Raw genomic sequence first — 16,916 nt, forward strand, 5'->3', positions numbered from 1 at the left:
CTATACAGAGCAGACCTTCAACGACTTGTTGGAAAGTTAAGCAGATATCAGCCTGTTCATATGTAGTTTTTCAGCTGTGCATAGTTAAAAAGAACTCCTACAGTTCAGCAGCAGAATTAGTATTACAGCTGTAGTTTCCTGTGTTTGTGAGGGAGAAGAAAACGCTCTGAAATTTTTGTGTGGGCACTAAGAGCTAACAAGCAAATCTCACAAGCTTTTTGTAGTGCCATTTGGCTACTAAGTAAAGATAATAAGTCTGCCTGACTTAAGAAGCAGTTGTCATTTGTTTTAATTTCTTAATTCTCTAGAACTATTTAATCATTAAATAAAGTTTGAGCAAATACTCAGAACACAAAGTTTTTAAAAAAGAAATTAGTTACTTTGTGTTCAGAACAAGGTATAAATGGAAAGTAACTGGACAAAAAGCCACACCTGAAGAATAAAAGCCAAGAAAATTTTACACTTCCATAGAATCATGTTAAAATAAATAAATAAAACAAACCCCACAGAGCAGGATATGACCAAGAAACTAAAGACTGTACCATAAAACAAATGAAAGAGGTTAACGCGTACCCTTTTTTGGAAGATAATTCTGAAGCTTTTAGCTTTTTAGTGCTTCAGATCACAGCATTACATATTCTATGCTTGATTTCATTATTAAAGAAAGAATGCTGTTGTAATGGAAAATGCAGTAATGACAGCAGAGTAGCAAAGTTCTAGGCTACAGCAAGCAAGAACATGCTCAAAAACAGCAGCTATGGGCACAGAAAAACAAAACAAAACACAACACCACAAAAATCAGCTTACTCTTAAAAGACCTCAGGTACGCAGGAATCTCCAGCAAGAAAAATTTGCCTCCACTGTCACTCCTTAACTGAGTTCTGGGAAGGGGTGGATCGTGGCTTCACCCCTTCCAATCACTCAGGTACTTTGCATGCACCTGAGTTTCCCTCGGTTGGCCCTGCCTTCCCACCAGGTGCTCAATCACTGCTTCAAGCCCTGACTTAGCACTTCTGCTACAGTTCTAATTACAAAAACAGTGAATTTAAAATAAAGACTAAAGAGTACTTTTAAACGTGATGTGTATCATTGTGTATAAGTAAATTCAATTTCAACACTTCTAAAATCCTTAAAGGGAATTTGCAACAGGATTTTGCCAGGGTAGGCTGATGTAGGTGTTATGAAGATTCTCATTTTACTTACTTTTGCTTATTTACTGTAGTCAGGCATTGCATAAAATTTAGTAAGCGTAGTAAAGTCTTGGACTTCATGTATTCCCCTTCAGGAGGAGGATGATTGTCAAGGGAAATTATTCATTTAAAGAGAAATACTCATCTGCATGGAAAATACAATAAAGCAAATTCACCTATCACTTGTCATTCATCTAGTAACTTTGAACTAAAAAAGAAAGTATTGAAACAAACACAAACTAAACAACTTCTGAATTTAACTGGAGATATGAAATCCTCAGAATGCACAAACAAAAATTCAAAACTGTGAAAATTAACAACCCCAGTTGTTACCAATTTTTCCTTAACTCAGTTATTCATCATCCTAATGATGAATCTTCCAGTGCAAAATAGTGATAGAATTCCACTGAATGTTTTCTCAATTAAAAATATGGTCATTTAACAGGGTTTTTTTTATTCTTGTATTTAAGCCAATATATGTTAAACATTTGTAGACATCTAGCTACACTTAAAACACACATGGGTTAAACTAGCAAGTATTATGACTCCACTGAACTGTGAAAGATGTATGAATTGGCTGCTTGACCAGTATTTTAAACACATATTGTATTGTCATCATCATCATCATTTAATTTACTTGATACATTCTACCGTCAGATTAAAAGACTTCTATCTCTGTGAAATCCTATCCAGTTGACAAAGTAAGCAACAAATACTCAAGATCATGCAGTTTTAGTTTTAATCTTCTATGAATCATTGGATGCCCCCCAAAAAAGGCAAAGTATAGTCTTCTAAACTGACCCAAGTAATTTACCTTCCCTTGCAGACTATTACTGTCTTATCCAATTACAATAATTTCATAATTCATCTGAATTCGGCAAAATTCAATACTTAATAACATTTTGATACTTACAACAGAGAAACTGGACATACTTATATGTACTAGGTATCTCACTATCTAGACCGTCTCAAAAACACATTCAAAAAAAGGTATTTTAGTTTAACTATGCTAACACAAAAGTGCTTCTTAAGAGTTCAGAAGCAAGTTCAAGAAGGCTGTTTTGCCTTTTTCAATACAGGATTTCTCCAGACCTTTCACCTTAACAACACAGTTGTAAGTGGTGACAGTTTGGCTTCACTTCAACAGAAATCACACTGACGTGAATGTGAAAACATCGTACAAATACTATAAAGCTATCAGATCATTTGGGACAACTTCCTATCTGCTGTATGTTCTTCATATTGCATGTTAAAGCCTAAACTGGAACTCTTTCTCCCCATTCTCTTCACGTAATAGATTTCTAGAAGATTTTTGCTTTCAACTTGCAGTCTAGTCTGAGAGTTATTCTCAACATGGCATTCTGCACTTTTGTAATGTTTTTCAAATTACACATTTTAACATTAGCAATTCTATCCCCATATAAATGACTAATTTTGTTCTCTATGGTTGTATGGGAACTGTTGAGTCATAGCCTGAACCACTGATTGCACATCTGCAGAAAAGACCTGGTCAGCCCTGGGAGCACAGGTGAAGGCAATTCACCTGTGTGACTGGAAGGGATGGAGCCTGTCTGCACCTCCCTTAAACCTCATTTAAGGGCTGACTGCCACTAAAGGAGGACCTCTTTCTGAAGATCCCTTCTTGGTGAAGCTTTCTCTTATGAACCTAGGCTCTTCTGATATGGGTGAGCAATCTTCTTCCCTTCCTTTATAGCACCTTTCCATTGTGCTAGTCTTTCTGCCCCCATTCCTTCATTATAACACCTTTCTCATTGTATTGATTTGTTCAATTGCTGCAATGATATTTATGCACTGTGTTCCAAATTTAATAACCTTGGGGAATAGCTGATTTCTGTAATTTACCAGATGTGTATAGGATTACTCTTAATTATTACTTACAATATATATTAACATTTTGGCTTACAAAAATAAATATCTGTGCCAGATAAATTCGGTGATATGTGAATGACACTTCTGCCTTTTACATATGAAACAACAAATAGACAAATTATTCAATTAAAATTAATCAATCCACTTCTGCATCACTTAAATAGCAAGAGTAGGATTAATGGAGGGAGAGAATCTATGTATAGGTTCAATGATATCTCTATAGTCATAGAGAACAACTGAGGAAGATCTATAGAGGAGACAGAAATACTCTAAGCAATAACCAAAGAAAAGGACACTTTTCCATATTGTGTTAAGGAGAGAAGGTAGAGCTAATCCATACTGACACCAAATGCTTCCTCACACTCCAGAGCCATAAATACTTTCAGAAGTATTTTAATTAAGTAGTATATACCCCACTTGAACTAAAAGTTGTCTGAAAAATCAGAAGAGAAAAAAAAAAAGCCAAATTGAAAAATACTACAGTTTCTCTGGAGGTAGAAAAACACATAAGTAGAACAAAGACCATGGAGATCTATCTATGTCTAGTGTACTGTACCATTCATTTCATCGAAGACCCTTCTGTAACTACCTGTTTTGCTAAGCATAAGAGAATTCAGAGGTAAAAAAATCTAAATTTTTTCATTTAAAAAAAGAAACGCACATGTTTTTGTTATAGAACACATATCCCACTGAGTTAATCTAAAATCTAACTCAAGTCTCTATTTGCATAAGTACACTTGCATTTCAACATCAATTTTCCTGTATATCAGTGAAAGAACAGAAATGTCAGATAATAAATAATTCATAGTAAAATGCTAAACAGCTGGAAGATATTCACCATCTTTCAGCTGCAATACAAATAACTAGTATTTGTGTGAAAGTTCTGAGTCAATTCAACTTCGACTCCTGCTTATAATAAGTTCTTTTGGCACAATAGAAATATTTTGCAACAGGACAAGATGCAGATCAAATCCCATAAAAGCATACTCATAACAAATACAGAGACACTAGCTTAATTCAGCTTTCTATTATTCACCAATCATGATAATCACTCTTACTGGAATTGTGTTGTGCAAATTTCATGGGAGGAAAATCCAACTCGTCTTAAATTATTTTGACATTTTGCTAGGAAGAAAAAGGTTGGGGGGGGAAGCACAAGAGACTTTCAGAAGCACTAATCTTTTTATAAAGATAGAACTTTCAAATCTTGACAGAAATACAAATCCTAAATTCATGTCAGAATTTCAGGAACAAAAACTCTGGCTGAATTTTTCTAATGATTTGAAACGTATTCTGAATTTATTCTTAAGAAAATAAGGAAAATGCAGAACTGAACATTGGTCACAAATACTTGTCTGATTATATGAATTATTACAAACTGAAGGGGCAGTGAGAGTATTACCATAAGTAAATCAAGAACACATCTAATATAGAGTAAAAACCACTTAAAGGGATTAAAGAATCTCACAAAGAAAGATACAAGTGTTATTTATGGGGGAAAAAATGTAAGGAAAAAAAAGAAAAAAACAAGCAAGCTCTCAGAGTTATGTCTCAGGTCTGGCTTCAAAATTAATTTCTTCCTGAAGATAGAATCTTTTTGCATTAATTTCTACAGATGACACCAGAAAAAGCAGAGCTCTATACTTTGAGGCACACAGAAGCCTTTCTCATTAGGCCTGATCACATGTGGCTCCTAGGCTATAGATTTTCACAAGATGCCAGTACTGTACTAACTAGCTGAGCTAGCAAGATGTTTTCAAGAAAGATATACAATCATGAATAGTCTTTTGCTTTGCTCAAAAATCTCTAAAATGGAATCTGGTCACATTTGAAGCAAGACTTTGTATTATTATATTGGATTTGCTGATGTAATTTGTTGAATTATTTAATCATTATTTGATGCTTTCTTAATTGTTTCATTAATGTAATGAATTACTTAAATTGTTAAATATTTAAAGCATATAAATTAAAAGGGAAGATTTTTCTTCCTCCTAAAAATGAGGATTGTTGCTTTATGTGGAAGAGAATCTTAAATTCTTTGAATGGCAGCATCTCTAAATACAACTTTCTGAATGGCTATATATGATGTATATGTATATTTATATTTGCTTATAAATATCAAATTAGCTTAGGCTACTATGCAACAGATCATATACTGTAACTCTGTAAGAATTTAATAGTTGCTTAACTAAAGTTTATGACACCTATAATATTTACTAGTAACAACTTCAGATTTCCTTGTAGCTATGTTATAATGATCATAAACAGCCTCTGCACAAGAAAAGATACTCTAGCACAGTACCTGATTTTTCTGTTTACAGTTTCTCTGGGATATAAGTTATTAAATCTGAGATGTATTGGACTTTAGAGAATACTAATTTTAATGAGGTTAAGTTGATCAAAGTAAACTAAATAATTTAGAGAACTAAATATGTCAACTTTGTTGGAATGCATAACTTAAAGTATATTGAAGTTGTTTCATGAGACTACTTCTGAGAATTGGATTTCTAGCTAATTTCTAATCTAATCACAAAAGTACAGTGCACTTTAATAGCCTCCAGTTATCAATCTGCTGCAAGATTATTCTTTGCATTAGTGTAATGCTAATCAGCCTACCACTACCTGGAATGTTATATTTCTGCTTATCAAATGCTGGTGCAACATCTGCCATTTTCCTGTTTTTCTGTTGGGGAAGAAAAAATTGAAAAACGCACGACGTTCTTAAAAACACTTTATCCATTCCTCTCCTTAAATAAAAAAAAAAAATCTGCAGTGTCCCAAGGATTTTGTGGATGGTTTTCTTTTTCAAAAAGCTCTTCTTGTCTTTATTTACAGCACCAAAACACTGTTTTTCCTCTGCAGATTATTTAGCTTTCAGATATCTACTCATAAATGTTGTTTCATATCAGTTATGTTCTTTTATTTATGTACTATTTTGTTTATATTGCCATTTTCATTTCTCTTAACTAAATTTTTTTTAATGTTTTTAAAGCCATGCTTTTTCAGGTATCTAATGAGATTTTCAGTCATTCACATTACACTGCTTTAAGTTTCTTCCCATACTCATTCACAAGGGTAAATTCTCAATGCACTAGAAGGATTTATTTCACACTTGCAATAGTGGTTCTGAAAATGCGGTGGGTTTTGTTTTTTTCCTATTAAACACTTACTGTGTAATAACTGTTTGTAAAGCGAGACTAGACAAAAATCAAAGATCTAGATTAATTCCACCACTAGTTTCAAAGCGAAGAACAATGGTGTCATGAAGTTACGGATTTGGGAATTCTTTTAGGTTGGACTCAATCCATGAAGAAATAAACATGTAATAGGAGAATGTAAGTGAGAGGTGGTAGTGTTAGAAGGGAAACAGAAGGAATAACAAAAAGAAGTCTCACTTACTAAATGTTTAGTAAATGTTATCTCAGTTTCTTCATCTTTCCCATTATCTTAAATATCAGTTGGAAGCTTTCCTGTGCCTTCTCAAACAAAAATAACCCCAAAACCATGCCATAATGTGAAGATGTCATGTGGTATGACTTGTCTTAATTTCTAAATGAACTAATACTTGTGGCTAGTTGACTACAGAAGGCATCCCTGACCATTGTGGTGACTATCTTATGCTGTCACTTCCAAGTTTACCTGTAAAATGTGATCTCTGAGTATCAGCCACAACAGTGTGATTATGATAATGACAGTTCAGAATAAATAAAACTTCCATTCTTAAAATGAAGTCAGGAAAAAGTATCTTAAACTGCTGCCCATTCATTTATCATTCATTCTCAATGTGAGGTATCTCACTCACCAATAAAAATGTCACATTTGAGAATGACCAGCTAGAGAAGCATTGACTTTCTCTGTATTTAGAATGCATAACAATTGTACTGAAACTGTACTTCATAAGATTTCTTCAAGCAGAAGTACGGAAGTTTCTGCATCCTTCACACTCAAAGCAGAGTGTAAGTTTATGCAGTTGAATGAACTCCATTACTGCTTTGAACATCACCTCATTTCTGAAAAATATATATCATCAACTATATGAATGGATCAGCATCCAACCTTTTCAATGCCTGGGCTGCACTGAGTGAAGAGGAATTATCTTGGACCATATATACATGTAGATTACTCCAAAAGTAATGCCTCATTTATTTCCATGGAAATTGCAACAGATGCAAAGAGAACAATAATACTGCTTGACTGAGTAAATTCTCATCTATAAAATATTATCTTCCCACATAGTCACCATCATTACCTATTCATCTCTGTCAGCAATGAACAAGAGCATGCTTTGCTTGTGAAAATCCATAACAGAAGAGGCAACTCACTGTTGTCACTGCTGAAGTACACCAGCACCTGCCTCACTGGTTCTCACAGCCACTGTTTGGTGTCTACAGGCATTCAGTAAGTACAGATGAATATCAATGGGTGCCAATTTTTCTGCATAGAAGAATTCAGTGGTGTGCCTTTGCTTCATACACACTTGCATATCAGATATCATTCTGTGAGACTGCCCATCTGCTTCCATATGTTGTCTGACAACAAGTTGTGATGGAATATTGGTGGGAAGGTTCAGGCTCTACTGCCATACCACCAATAGCCACCTCCAATGTTGTGGGCCAACATCTTAAAACAGGAGGTATTACTTTTGATAGAGCTGTCATTAAACATTAAATATAATTAATGTATATAATGTAACAGAACTTTTTTTTTTTTACTTCTTTTTTCAGCAACCTTGAAGCCTATTCTCAAGTTTCTTTATCAAAATGAAAAGCATGGCTGCATATTTTTTGATGTGCACAGGACTGTGTTTAGCCAATGTATCAAAATCCATAATCTTGTTTGCCATAACCTGAGCTAGCACTGCACCCTTCCTGTGCTGTTTAAAGCTCTGGTGGGGCCAACAGTGCACAAATGTTTGTTTGGTGCTGAGGAGCGAAGCCTGAGCACTCATGAAGGCAGTGACAGAATTGCTGCTATGACAGCGTGGGGTAGGGGGTGGCTACAGTGCAACCTGTGCCAGGTGCACATGGCCCAACAGGCAAGGTTGGGCACACTTGAAATAGTACATTATCTGCATGAACTGAAACTATACTTCTCCATATTATTCTGCAATTTCTATTGCTGCGAATGAAAACTCTCAATTGTTTAGCCATAAAATTATTTAAATACAGCAGTATCTGGTGGAAGCTTTTCTATAACATATAAAGCCAAGAAAATTTTCTTTAAAAGGAAATGCTACTCCATATATATTGTTAGATATTCCATAGTGACATCATCACAAAACTGAATGTGAGAAGACAACTGATATTTTTTCACTCTGCAGAAATTAAAGACGTCCTTCATAAAAACTAGCTATTTTTTAATCAACAGCTACTCAGTCCTGATATGAAGGGAACTATCAAGAGATCTTCTGTAATCTAAAGTAATTTTTTTCTTGCATCTTTTTCTAATACCCTCATTTAAAAAATGACTATTAGACCTTATTAAAACCTGTTCTTCTATGGGAAACAGTCACACTAAAGACAGATAATTATTTTCAATGTGATTAAAAATTCAAAAAAAAATATAGTGCAGATGCTCATTCCTCTAAGATGGGTTATTATTATTACAGAGGTCCTCAGAAGCATTTCAACAAAACACAGGATCAGGTGTTTGGTAGAAACCTGGTGGTATGTATATTTTCCAAATGTATTTACTTACTGAAAAACCAATGTCATATCAGAACTACAAATCCTAATAATGTCCCCTTTAAATACAAAGTTCCTATACCCACCTCAGACAAAATCAAATAATATTTGAACAGTTCTCTCAGAATGCGATGCCTACATCATGCTATTCATGACGCAACAATTAAGCACTTTTAGCCAGGATTAGTCATTGCACACTGTGAGTCTTAATTTGCCTTAATTTCTATTCTCACACTTACATTTGTAGTTCTGTTGCACTTTCATAAAGATTTAGCACTAGAACAGTTTGATTCATGTAGAAAAACATCACTAGGGTAAACTAGTGCATTTTCAGATGCAAGTGCCTGACTGTCCCTTATACTTTAATCAAATGTCTAGTTATCCAGATGGTCTGCATGTAAAGCTGCACTTGTAGAACTGCAGAGACGACAATAAGGAATACTTCCAATAACTTTAGCTAATCAACTGCCTTTTATAAGGCAGCAGTGTGAAAATATTGAAGGCAGGAGCAATAACATCTATATGTTCCCAAAAAAGGGAGAACATGCTGCCCCTTTCCAAATTCTCTGAATCAGAGAACAACTCACAGCTCCAAGCCACAGCTGGGACACATAAGACACATTACTATCAGGGCCAAATCCTACTGACACCTAAGTACTTGTATAGCTCTAAGCTGTTCTGCCTGCCTAAGAAATCATGATCCTTGCCTAAAGATCAACACACTCTCACCAGTTACTTGGTTATTAGGGTGGAGAGAATCAACCTCACCCTCATGAAGAAAAAGCAACATTAAGTTTTCCTCTGTATTTAACAAAATTCATTGTTAGCTACAGAGTTTTGTATCTGACATGCCTGGCTTCTACAAAAACTTCACTATATCCAATGCAATTAACCTAATGAAAAATAAAGATCTAAATAAACTTAATTGTTAAAAAAAAACACAATCCTTTAAGAAAACAATTTATCTATGCAATCTGATTTAAAAAATGTAAGCGCTATTTATTGAGATATTTTTTCTATATAGCGAGTTTGATCTTAAGTTTTGTTGTTTTGCTTTCTTGTGGAACAGGATGGAGGAGAACATCTTTGCTGCTAGTCCAGTCCTGTTGATGAATACCAGGTTTACATAGAAGTGTTATGTATCTACAAACTCCCAAAAGGTGTTTCCTTCTCTCAAACAGAAAGAATTACCACATAGCTTACAATTTTTCCCAAGAACCCCAAAGTCTAATTTAAGCATGCACAATCACAAACTAATTTTCATGTCTTCACATCACTTAATCATATATTACATTAAGTGCTGATATTACTTTAATATTCACTGATGCCTTTATTTTCTAACAATAAAAATGACAGCCATTCTTCACAGTGACAATAAAGAAAAAGTGTCATTACAAAGCACAGGTTTTCTTTTCAAATCAAGCCTCTGTTGTCTTCTTTACATATTATTGTCAACATGTCACTGCTTCTTATATGCTGCTTCATACTGATCAGTGGGACGAGTTTTTAAACTCAGAGAGACCATGAACTATAAGGCTTCACGTATAAAATTTCCCTGTGAAGAATGAAATGCAATACAAAATTAGGAAATTAGCCCAAAGGAATGGCATAGTCAACATAACTGCCCAAAGTAATTTTGTAAATATACTGTCTTAAAACAAATAAACAGGAAAACAAAGAAAACCAGCATGAGTATGAAACCTATACCACAGTTTAATAAAGGAACAAGAAAGCAGAGAACTGAACTCCATGCCCCTATATGAGAGGCCATATAAGATTCAAAAAAGTCTTACCACAGCCTACACCAAACAACCACCCTCTTTACCAATTTCATTTATATATATTTTTTAATCAGTAGATTTAACTACCTAAGATTTTGTCATACTTACATTTCTGCCAGAAGTTCTTGTGAGGCAGAAGCAGAGACTTGGATAAGTCTCTTAGGTACACTTCTTATATGTAAGGTCCCTAGTCTCCTAGATTAGCTGAACAAATAAAACCAATGACATCCTTTACAGCGTACAAACTGTCTACAAGAGAGCAAAATCCTGTCATAAAAGCACTTCCCAAAAATAAGACAGGCATGAAAACACCTCTTAGATTTTCTCTTTCCTCTGAGCCTTCCTCTACCAGGAATTGGAGGGGAAATCCGCCTTCCATCAGCTTACCAAATTTTGAGAGTTTAAAGCCTTAAGGACCACGACCATACAGTAAGCCAAGCTTGAGCAAGAAGCCACTGGCATATTCTTCTCTTCTGACACAACATTTAAGTAGTTCTGAATTAGCTAAGTGACCACTAAAATAAGTTCAGTAAGATATGGCAGGCAGCTTCTTTAAAAGAAAGCAAGGTTGACATTAGCTGCAAACAATGACTTCTTTAGCCTTTAATGCCAACTTGCAAGTGCAAGAAATTAGCTTCTGTACTGAAGTACTGACTTTCACAGCACCATTCCATGGATCAATTCTGCCTTATAGAAAAAGCATACTAAATCCTTCTTTGTCAGAATAGTACATTTGTCCCCCTGTTTTATACCTTTATAGTATTACAAAAAAATTCCCTATTAGCCTTCATATATGCTTTGTTGTTTCTGAATAAGTCAATAAAATTTAAGTGCATTGACTTATTTAGTTTTATTAGAATTAGAACCATTGGATTCCTTAATCTTTTGGGTTAAATTTATTTTCTTCATCCCCTCTTTTCTTCCTACCTACTTGCCTTATGACATTTTTTTTCTGATTGATTGCCAGAAACTATGACAGACATTTTATCTAGAATGCTCAATCAGTACTTTCTGCTTTTGACAGCGTTTTTTTTGGGTTTTTTTTTTTTTTTTGACTCTCTATGCTCATTCTTCACTTATAGTCCATATGCAAAGTTGGCAATTCAATAGTATTTTTAAAATACAACTAAGATACTTCAGATAGAAAGTATAAGAAATTCTTCATGTCTAATAGAAATCATATGAGAACAGTTGACTGAAGATCTCTGTCATTTGAGAGATGGCCTATGGAGTCATATAACAAAAGAGACAGTTTCAGGTCATCTGATGCTGTACAAGACAAAGGATAGGCTAAGTTCCTCTAATATTCAGTAAGCCAAAGAGGCTAAATACTGAATGACAATAAAAAAAATCATATCTTGAGCCAAACAGTCAGATGGTGATTAGGTCATGCTGACAGGGGAATGTAAGGAACATGTTCTTCCAGCTTGTGTTCTTTAGACAATTATGAGGAGTTTTGGTTTCCACCTCAGCAGAGCAGAATCTTTTGTAAGGGCTATTTTGTTTCTTTTTTAAGAGAAATACAGTAACATTGTTAGAAAAATGAAAGAAAAAAAAGCTTTTTATTAACATGCTAGGCATTTTAATATTTTTAGCACCCTACTGGGCGTCAAATAAGCTTTCCTGTCTCAAAGGTTTATTGACAACAAACAGCGCATAAATCACAAGATAAAAGCTTTTTTAGAACAGTCTGAATGCTGTTATTTTTTAAGTAAATTATAAAATCAAAGCAAATGATGGAGGTGGAGATTTACAGTCTTCCATCATGCCTAAAGCCTACTGAGGGATTTCAGACTACTCTACGAGAAGAAACATTATTTATATAACAGGTATATAAGGGAGAAAATCTTATGACTTAGAACTATTTCAAGTTTCCTCTAGCTGTTTTCCTTCTGCTATCTGATCTCCTTTTAATATGTTTTTAGAAACATAGGAGTTGATTCATTGCATCAAACTCATGTTTCACATAATGCATGAGGTTTGACACAGGAACCACTAAGTATCCCAGAAGATACAGGAAAATACCACACCAAATCAACAATAGTTTCCCAGTCTTCTGCTTCAATATTCTTGTTTATTAGTCGAAAAAAATGTTGAAATCCCTCAATATAAACTTTGCCTGCATTCAATACTCCTTTTATTAGCATTGTTTTCAGTCTCCAAATATTTGTTCAAATTATCTCCGAATTTTGGTGACAGTATGTGTGTCAGTAAGTTTCTATATATTTATATTTTTCATGGTTATATATATTTTAGGAAGTTTTTCCATATCACAGCTCATTTTGGATATACTTTTAATATATCTGTATTGTCAAATAAATTAATTTTAGTTCAACCAACAGGAGAAGACCACAGAGTTTATCCAGTTCCCCTACAGCATATTTTGGCCTGTTAAATTTACATCATGAAATTAGAGCTTACTTGTACAGATAGTCTCAGAATGAAATCATTATTGATCCTGCAGTTTCAAAACTTCTTATAAACCTGATGTAATAAGAAACTAAAGAAAGTCCTTTTTTTTAACACCTTCATGTATTGCCTACTAACAAAGTACAATCTGGGGTACATTACAGTTCCCAGCTGCACAATATACTTGCTGACTATTATGGCTTCATATGCCAATTACTTCAGTTTTCTTTCCTACAGCATAAGCCTATAACACTCAATTATAGAAACAGGGCTGTAGAAAAGGCCTTTCAGCTCCACCCTAAAGCTTTCAGTTTCCAAAAGGAGCCAGGATGCAAATGCACCACTGAAGGATTTTCATACCTACCTACCTTCATTACCTACCACCATACCACTTGACAAAAAAGAAATTTTCAGCCTTAGGGCAAACAATAAAAGGAGAAGCATTGCAGAACGTACCCCATAAGAACCTACATCTGGTACTAGATTTTAACTTTTCAGGTTTTACAGATTGTAAGAAAATTACTCAACTTCCATTTTTTACCATTGTAAAGACAATTTCCATTTTACAAAAGCTGACAAAGAAGAATTACTTCTTTGAGGAACAAGACAAAGTCCAAGACAAGGAAGAGAATCTTAATTTCTAGATGTCTGTGCAAGGTATTAAGCAATATCCCACATGTAAGAGCATGGTGATAAAGTACATGGTGCTTTTTCTCCCAGGATATTTTATTTTCTGGATGTCTTTCACCTTCCTGAATTGCAACCAGGCAACAGAAAGGCATCAGAAGAGTTTTCATTCATGCTAATAATAAACTTACCACTGATTAAGCACAAGAAGTCAGTCAAAATACATGACACATACATATTCATGACATAGAGATATCTATGATATTCAGTTCATTTCATTTGGAAACAGTCAAGTGTTTGAATGATGTTCATCAATGTTTGTATTACCTCTATCATATTCCAAAATAAAAGTTTTCATTACAAACTGGAAGCCAAACAAAAACCTCAAAAAATACTAAGAATACATTCATTTCACTAATATGTAAGAGACCAAGATCTTTGAAATGTACATTATAATTTGTAATGCTTACATTACTCTAGATCACACTAAAAAATTACAAGGGGATTGAAACTAGATGATCTTTCAGGTCCTTTTCAACCCAGGCCATTCTATGATCCTTTGCAGCATGTCTGAGCTTACCTCTAATCAAATAAAGGAGAGAAGGAAAGAGTTATCAGTATTATATTTACTTGCTGACTTCGTCAAACGTGGGTTAACTTCAGTGAACTTCAGCTATAATATTCAATATATCGAATGACTGCAATTACAGTCACTCCATATTCCTAGAAAGGAAGTTTAAGAAACAACACAGGTAGCAGAATATTCTACCTGAAAAAGTCTAGCCATATTAACTTAGATTACTGTCTTACTTGTGAAGCCTGAATCTTATTTAATTTTATAGATGTATGACTGCAAAAGCCACAGACAAACAGGTACATATCTTGTTTTTAATGCAACTTGGAATATGGAGCTGAGCATCTTATATTTAAAAGAGTCTTTCAAAGTACCTTAGACAGAGACAAAATATATGAGACTTCCAGGATAACACAGATAGTAATAGCACCCAGAGGGAAAATAATTATACACATTTGCTACTTAAATGGACAGATCTACAGCATGTACTAAAGTTGTCTTCTGTCCATAATATACCTGTTATTATTATTCACTACCATTTTAGAAGATTTTTGAAGTTCATGTTCCTGTAGTTTCTACTTCTCCTCCAAATTGCACCAATTCATCTTTTTAAAGATATTGCCACCCTCTAAGGCCACTTTCCCAACTTGCAAATCATTTCTCATATTTTTCCTTGTTTTTCTGTAGTAAAGGAAGGTGGCTTTTAGTAAATCACAAATGTCACCTCACAAGTACTTACTGAGGTTTCAAACAATTTTGAATGTTACAAGGTTCAGAGACATGTGTTGTTCTGTGTCTTTCATGAAGATAAAGGCATTATTAAGATACTTTCTTTATATCTGAAGGAGGACTTCACACCCAAAAAGCTCTCACATTTTTTCCCTAACTGCACTAGTGTGTCTAATGAATAATCTCATCCATTATAAGCCTCACGTTGCTCATGAGAACTTAGATCAAACTGCTTTGGATATGGGTAGCAGTCTCTAGACTTCTAAGAACATTTATTTAAATGGATGTGGAACAACCAACTGAATCACAATTCTAGATTTCAAAATATTACAGGATTAGTGTATAATCAATGAATATACAGATGCGATAATTAAGAAATATTCAGGAAAGTTAGGCTAAGTAAGATTACTGCAACAGGAAGATAATGGAAAATGCTTACCAATGTTGTAGGTTTGCAATATTCTACACAAGGAGTGACAACCAGGAAGAGATCCTTCCCCAGTTCCAGTCAGCACTTAAATGGGATCTAGGAGAGGTGGAGCCAGGCTCCACCCCTTCTGGTAGCACAGGTGAATTACCTTCACCTGTGCTCCCATTGCTGACTCATTGCTTGCCTCAGGTGGTCAATCAGAGGTTCAGGCCATGATTCAGCAGTTCCAATACAATTAGTAACACAGACTTTTCAAACTTCTAAATATGGAGTCTCCTGAGAGGATACCTTAAAGACCTCTAACTGTTTCAGAATTAAATATATATATATATACATATATTCATATTTAATATATGAAAAATCTGAGATATGAGAGTAGAAGATAAAGGTGCTTTGAATAAAACGACTATTACACTTAAAACATAGCATAAAATAATATTTAACTTCATTTGAACTAAACAATTGTGTAAGTTGCAATTACTTATCACTTAAAAGACACAGTATCAAAAACAAAAATGTTCTCCCTCTTCCGATAAGGAACAGTTAATCACACATCACAGCACAAATACAGATAACAAAGAGCATCCATTTATAACAAAGGTTGATTTTGGACCCAAGATTGTTTTATCTGGCATATCAGCAGTACTACAGGAAATCGTGCTCGATTTAGAATGCATGATGTTGCAAGATGCACAACATTATCAGATTTCCCATGCTGCATGCTGTTGTTCTGGGTAGCATCTTGAGACTGGTAACAAAATCCAGATGCAAATCTAGGACATTATTTTTTAGATTTTATTATATTATATATAACTTCCTCTTTATGTTGTTCAAATACCATGTTTGCAGTAGTTTATTAGCAAAGACAAAAAGATGTATTTTTGTCTGATTTAGAAGGTCACTAAACTTCTAAATCTTTCATTTATTACTTGTCCTTCTACCGTCTGACTTTACAATAACAATGCACTCAACTAATAACTGTAAATGGATATTTTTCAAAAATCCCATACTGAGCATGTAAGCATTTGCAAAATAAGAGCACTGAAAATGTAGCAGGTTAAGTGTAGGGCAGTATCTCTAACTATTTAAAGAGCATTTACTACTTCCAGCTTCACCCTCTTCTCCACACCACTGAGGAGCCCCTAAATACAAATATCACCTTTCAAAAACATACACTCATCATGTTGCTGTTTCCTTTGTCAATTGATATATATGGGAAGCTAGTCATGTGCATTCAGAAAGACTGCAAAAGCATTATACTTGAAATATATGCATCTCTACAGAATATTTCCAATTAAGCTGAGCGATGAGTTAACCACAGAATCACCAAGATTGGAAAGGACCTCTAAACCCATCTAGTCCAGCTGCCCACCTACCACCAAAATTTCCCCACTAATCCACATCTTTTAGTGCATCTAATATTTCTTGAACACCTCCAAGGACAGCGATTCAACAACCTCCCTGGGAAGCCTGTTCCAGTACCTGACCACTCTTTCAGAGAATATTTTTTTCCTAGTGTCCAGCATGAATCTCTCCTGGTGCAACTTGAGGCCATTCCCCCAAGTACTATCACTAGTTACACAGAAGAGGCTGACCTCTACC

At 34.5% G+C, this 16,916-nt stretch overlaps 1 protein-coding gene and 1 long non-coding RNA gene across 3 annotated transcripts in view; both read right to left on the bottom strand.

Annotated features, from left to right (window-relative positions):
• LAMA2 (laminin subunit alpha 2) overlaps positions 1-16,916 on the bottom strand; it is a 335,772-nt gene that overhangs the window by 306,350 nt on the left and 12,506 nt on the right. The window lies entirely within an intron of this gene.
• On the bottom strand, positions 9,771-15,390 carry LOC149919051 (uncharacterized). Its single transcript, XR_016464741.1, has 3 exons — positions 15,324-15,390; positions 14,162-14,304; positions 9,771-10,319 (listed from the first exon to the last, which is right to left on the bottom strand). It is a non-coding gene; the product is annotated as an uncharacterized LOC149919051 (long non-coding RNA).

This window comes from Phasianus colchicus, chromosome 2, assembly GCF_987193195.1.
Source record: "Phasianus colchicus chromosome 2, bPhaCol1.hap1.1, whole genome shotgun sequence".
Taxonomy (NCBI): Eukaryota; Metazoa; Chordata; class Aves; order Galliformes; family Phasianidae; genus Phasianus; species Phasianus colchicus.